The 6,000-nt window shown below is 49.5% G+C and overlaps 1 pseudogene; it reads left to right on the forward strand.

The window, feature by feature from the left end:
• The window catches only part of LOC140917999 (histone chaperone asf1b pseudogene), a 122,175-nt pseudogene extending 116,837 nt beyond the window's left edge, over positions 1 to 5,338 (forward strand).
• The last annotated feature ends 662 nt before the right edge of the window (positions 5,339 to 6,000 follow it).

The raw sequence follows: 6,000 nt of genomic DNA on the forward strand, positions 1-6,000 counted from the left end.
TCTGGGATGTTCGGAAAAGTTTGGAAACATGATCCAAATGTGCACTACAGGCTCAGAAGACAAACTCAAAACTGATTGGTATAAAGAAATCTCATGATTTTTAAGACAGGCTCTTGATCTTTTGGGAGCCCTGTGATGGCTTCCCCCAGGGGTGCCACTTGGAACTGGGGTACCACTGAGCCTGCCTGATCCACCAGCCTGGGCTCCCTTCCACACTGTGGTGCTGTGATAATTTTCCAAGCTTGCTCTTTCACCAGCATACACACAGGTAGGGAGACACCCAGCTGCAGCTTCACACACACATGCTGAGATCAGCTCTGCATGGCAAGGCTCAGCTAAGGCACCTCCCAATTGCTAAGGCATGCACCCCCCTCTGGAGTTTAAACCCAAAATTATACCGTTTGACACCACCAACATACTCTTATCAACCTCTTGGCTCCAGTCTGTACCTGCGGCATTCCACTCCTCCCCCGTCACAGTCCAGCACTGCGGACTCCAGTACCCACTGCACTCAACACCCATCTCTCTGTGGTTTCGCACTGCTGAAGTACAGTACCCGCTGTTCTGGACTCCATAGGAGAAGATTGGATATGATGCCTGGACATACACAAATCTTTAACCCACCCAGGACCCCACCTCCTCCTGGGACCCTCCCTTCCACCATCCCCCTCAGTGCTAATGTGTTTTTTTTGTCTGTCTCTCTTCTCCATTTGATGTTTTTTAATAAAAGAATTGTGTTGGTTTGAAAGCAATCTTTATTCTGTTAATTGAAAGCAAACAGATCTGTGCAAAGCAACAGGCAATTTTCTTAAACCTTCATAGTGCATCGTCTGCACCAATCACAATCACCCCCCAGCATTACAAGCACTGCACTTCCAAGCATAGCAACAAATATTAGTGGCTTTCAGCTTCAAATTGCTGCCTCAAGGCATCACTGATCCTTATGGCCCTACGCTGCACCCCTCTATTAGCCCTGTTCTCTGGCTGTTTAAAGTCAGCCTCCAGGTGCTGAGCCTCAGCGGTCCAGCCCTGAGTGAAGCTTTCACCCTTCCCTTTTACAAATATTATGATGCGTACAGCACACAGCTATAAGCATAGGAATATTGTCATTGGCCAGGTCCAGCTTCCCATATAGGCATACCCCTTCTGATTAATGTACTCAGTGGCTAGGTAGTCTGGTGCCAGAATTGGAATATGCGTGCCATCTATTGCCCCTCCACAGTTAGGGAAGCCCATTTGTGCAAAGCCATCCACAATGTCATGCATGTTGCCCAGAGTCACCGTCTTGCAGAGCAGGATGTGATTAATGGCCCTGCACATTTCTGTCAACACGAGTCCAACGGTCAACTTTCCCACTCTGAACTGGTTAGCGATCGGTAGCAGTCTGGAGTAGCCAGATTCCACAGTGCAATCTCCACACGCTTTTCCAGTGACAGGGCAGGTCTCATTCTCATGTCCTTGTGCCGCAGGGCTGGGATGAGCTCGTTACACGGTCCCATGAATGTAGCTTTCCTCATCTGAAAGTTCTGCAGCCACTGCTCGTCATCCCAGACGTGCATGATGATGTGATCCCACCACTCGGTGCTTGTTTCCTGAGCCCAAAAGCAGCGTTCCACTGTGGTCAGCACCTTTGTGAATGCCACAAGCTCTCTCATGTCGTAGCTACTACGTGTGGCAAGATCAATGTCACACTCCTCTTGCCTTTGTATTTTAAGGAATAACTCCACTGCCATTCGTGATGTTAGTCAGAGCGAGCAGCACACTGGTCAGCAGTTCGGGATCCATTCCTGCAGATCGACGAGGCAGAGCGCACAGTACACAAACTGTTGCAAGATGGTGCCAGATGCAGAGGGAAGCACAGGGATTGCTGGGATACGAAGCAATGCATCACGGGGCGTTAGGACAGGACCCAGGATGCCCTGGGACCCCCTCCATCTTCCCACAACGCTTAGTGGCGGAAAAGGAAGAGACGCTCTGTGGGATAGCTGCCCAGAGTGCACCGCTCCGAACAGCGCTGCAAGTGCCACGAGTGCGAACACGCTATTGCGCAGATAGCTGACAGTGTGAACACACAACAGCAGTTTCCCTTCAGTGCTCTCTGAGCAGCACCGTAACTGTGTAGTGTAGTGCTCGTGTAGACATACCCTTCGTAACATTAAAAATCCTGTCAGCCACCCCAGGTGTGGCTGGGGCTCCAGCTGTCAGCCTTGGGCGGCTGCTTTTGTGCCAGCCTGGGAAGTGGGAGAGGGGACCCCATTGTAACCCCCAGGCCTGGGGAGGGTGAAGAACCCCAATGAGTAGAGGTGAGGCTGGGTGCTGCAGGGGGGATGAAGTGACGAGGGTGATGGCTGATGGGGTGGGAGGCTGTACTGATGGCGGGGTTCTGAGCAGATGGGGTAAGTGCTGGGAGGGTGAACTGAGGGTGGTGGAGGTCAATGAAGTGGGGGGCTGAACTGATGGGGTGGTGGTGGTGATGGTGGTTGGGAGACTGAACTGAGAGGGGACTGAATTGAGGGTGGGGAGAGAACTGCTGGGGGACTGGGAGATAGGATTAACGGCTGGGCAGGAGAGGGGCAGATGTGGGGGTGAGAGCTCCTGCAGCAGGGGCCAAAAATCACCTTATCCAGTACATGTAGGAGAGTGGGCAACACTAATTGTCACGTGCACACCCTCTTGGGATGGGCAGTAGGAGATCAAAAATCAAGAGACTGACCTAAAAAACACAATACAATCTTTTTAAAAAACATCATGATTTTGGGGCCAATCTCATGATTTTGGGGGGTTGGATTTATGATTTTTGGTCTCTTGAAGTCGGCAATACTGTGTGTGTGTGAGAGGAAGAGAGTACATCAAACTGCCCCTCTTTGTGCTCCTGCTCTGCAGGAGCAGGGCCCAATGGGAGCCTTTGCAGTTAGGGAGCACAAGGGTTCTGCAGCGCAAGGCTGTCCAGAGAGGGAAGGAAGGGAGAGAAACTGGCTAAGTGCAGAGAGGAGCAGTGACCAACCCCCCGCCCTCCAATTTTGAGAACTCCAAGAGACATGCTTCGGACACACTGCCTCCTGGAGTTTCCACTGGGGTCATGCATTTCTTCCCCCTCACCTGTAACAGTGGGCAGTGACTAGATACAACCCATACCTATGTCTGTGACTGGACCTTGTGATTTGTTACTTTGTTGATCTACAGAATTCCAGGGCTAAATTTGAAGTCCCATCAATTAGGATGATGTGTAGGGTAATGCCATTCAAGTGACTGGGCAGTTTTTTATTTAGCTTGTGTATATATTGCATTTCCAAGCAGGTCCCTGAAAATTATCAGCCATGTTCATTCTCTGTTGAAAATCTCCAACTGGGTCTGTTGAATTTTGTTAATATCTTTCTGTGTTTCCCTTTCATTCCCCCAAAATTGGCATTAATAGTGGTTTCTAAAGAACAAAAGCTTAATGTGATTTTAGGGCTCGAAATCCTCTATGAATATGTAAAATGCAAAGTCTCTGAGCAGCGGTTAATTTTTTTTTATTTTCCTGGATGAGAACAATGAGTCGCATCCTTTGATAAAGTACACCTTACCTCCATATTATTAACAAATGCAGTCGGGTGAATCAGACTGCATCTGCCAGTGAGAATAGAGATGCTAGTTTGGAGGACAATATTAGATTCCATTCCCAGCATGCTGTGTTTATGGTTAGAAAACCAAAGTACAGATTGGAGATTTGTCCCAGGTCAACGTCTCCTTGACAGCCAGCGCACTGTTGCATACCAAATGCTCCCTCATAAAAAGTTGGATGGCAAAAACAAACAGCATTACTCTAGAGTAATGGCAGGTACTGATATCTTACACCATCCTGGACTATGCCTTTCAGATTGCCAGCTCAAAACCCAGGGTAAAAAAACCAACTGAGATGACAGGATGATGTATATGGTACAAACGGTGGAGCCTGAGGTAAAAGGGGAATGCAGTTATTTTGCTGTAGAAAATCATGACTGGAAAAGCAACTAAGTAGAATGCTGAATATGCTGATTTTGTTGATGATAAAGTAAGAAAATTCAGTGTTGTGCTGCAGGTCATTAATGTGAGAATGTGATCTTATTGCTATGGAGGAGCATTTCTTTCTGCAGCAGAGAATGGAGAGAAATGTGCCAAAGGACTAGTATCCATTAATGCTTAAGCCAGTTGGGGGGAGTGTGAAATCACGTTATATGACATAAATGTGATAGGTCCAAAAAAGGCATAAGGGCTGGAGAAAATGGCTAACGGCATGACACAAAAATTAGTCATTCTGGGGAAAAATCATTGCAGAAAAAACAACTTTTTTATAATTTAGGCAATCAAAAAACAGCAATTAATTCAAGCTGGATGAGGCATTTGTCCAGATGTAGCATTGGCTTTATATTTACAGAATGGGGTTTTTTCACTCTTCATTTGAATGCTGTTTTCAACAGTATGTCTATTTAGTCCTACCCCTTGCTGTTTCTATGTAGTGTACTGCATTCTGGATTTCAAATTACACACTGACATTTAATTTGATAAAATGTGGTGCAAAAGGGAACTGTCCTATCAGTGTTAATGCTGGTAGGATGTTGGTAAATTAAGCAACAATAGTTGAAATGAAAAAGAACACATTGCATGAAGAAATATATGTAGAGAATATTTAGTTGATTTCACGGCCGGCATGGGGAGTGAGTAGCAGGTTTGGGTCCTAGAAGCAGTGATGTATCCTGTGTGTCGGTGGTGTCAGTTCTGGAGAACCTGGGCCAATTTGACTACTTGTACCGCTTCCAGGTGTGGTTTGAGTGCAGGGAGGTGCTGCTATATAAGCTGGAGTGGAAGATCATCTACATGGCCTCTGTGGAGAGTGAGAAGTATGACAAGGTGTTTGACTCGGTCCTGGTGAGACCTGGCACAGCTGGGAGGCACATGTTTGGTTTTGAGGCTGAATCCCAAACCACCTCCCCAAGAGTGATGTGGTGTGGATGACAGTGGTGCCCACCCCCTGCCACCAACCTGGGCCAGGAGCTCATCCTCACGGGCTACTACATCAACAATGAGTACCTGGACCGCGAGCTGTGGGAGTACCCGCCCCTCAAGCCAGACTTCTCCCAGCTCCACAGGAACATTCTGTCCTCCAGCCCCTCTGCCCCTGCGACCAGATGGATGACATTGGGAATGTGGACCCAGAGTCCGAGGGCAGGATGCCTGCCAGCTGCACCCCTGGCAAGGGCTGGACGCCACCCTCTGCATCCTGCCTGAGAACTCCACAGACTTCATGGGATCTGGGGCGCACTCAGACCCAGACAGGGGAGCCCAAGGACGCAGCCACTGCATGAGGAGGAGGATCTGACTGACTTAGAGGAGGCTGTGACCACATATCAACTATGATGGTGAGTGGGGAAACCTGGGCATATTCCAGTGGGGTAACTGAAGCAGAGGTGATGGGGGGGGCGGTTAGAGGGAATGATCTGTCATGAGACTGGGAGCGCTTGCTTCGCAGATGGGCTAGGAGGGAATCGGAGCCATAGGGCTGCTGGGCTCTTCTCCCCCTCCACCCTGCAGCTTGATCTCCCCTTCCTCTGTCCCTGCACTGATTGCTGCTAGTTCAGTAGGAACAACCCTAATAATCTTGTTGTCCTGCCCACCCTGCATCAGGCCTCAAGGAGCCCCCTAAAGTCTCCATCCCCTGCCCCCTTGGTACATGCGGCTTGGGGGGCTCACCAGGAATGGGAGCCAGCTCTGCTGGCTTGTCTCTGGGAGTCATCTGCACCCCTGCACTGACCGAGCTCCGCTCCTTCCTGGGCTGCTGCAGCCCGGACACACACCTCCCTGGTATCATGAGCTGCCCCATAGGACCCCCTTTCCCTGTGTCTAGCTGGGAAGTCACTGTGTACTCTCTCCTCCAGCCCCCTGCTGTGGGGTTCCAGTGCTGCTGCTCTTGGGCATACCTGGCCTAGTGGTTCCTCCTCCGCGAGCAGCTCCCTCCTGCCACAGAATTGCATTCCCCCTGGG

The sequence above is a fragment of the Lepidochelys kempii genome, chromosome 10, assembly GCF_965140265.1.
Source record: "Lepidochelys kempii isolate rLepKem1 chromosome 10, rLepKem1.hap2, whole genome shotgun sequence".
NCBI classification, from domain to species: Eukaryota; Metazoa; Chordata; order Testudines; family Cheloniidae; genus Lepidochelys; species Lepidochelys kempii.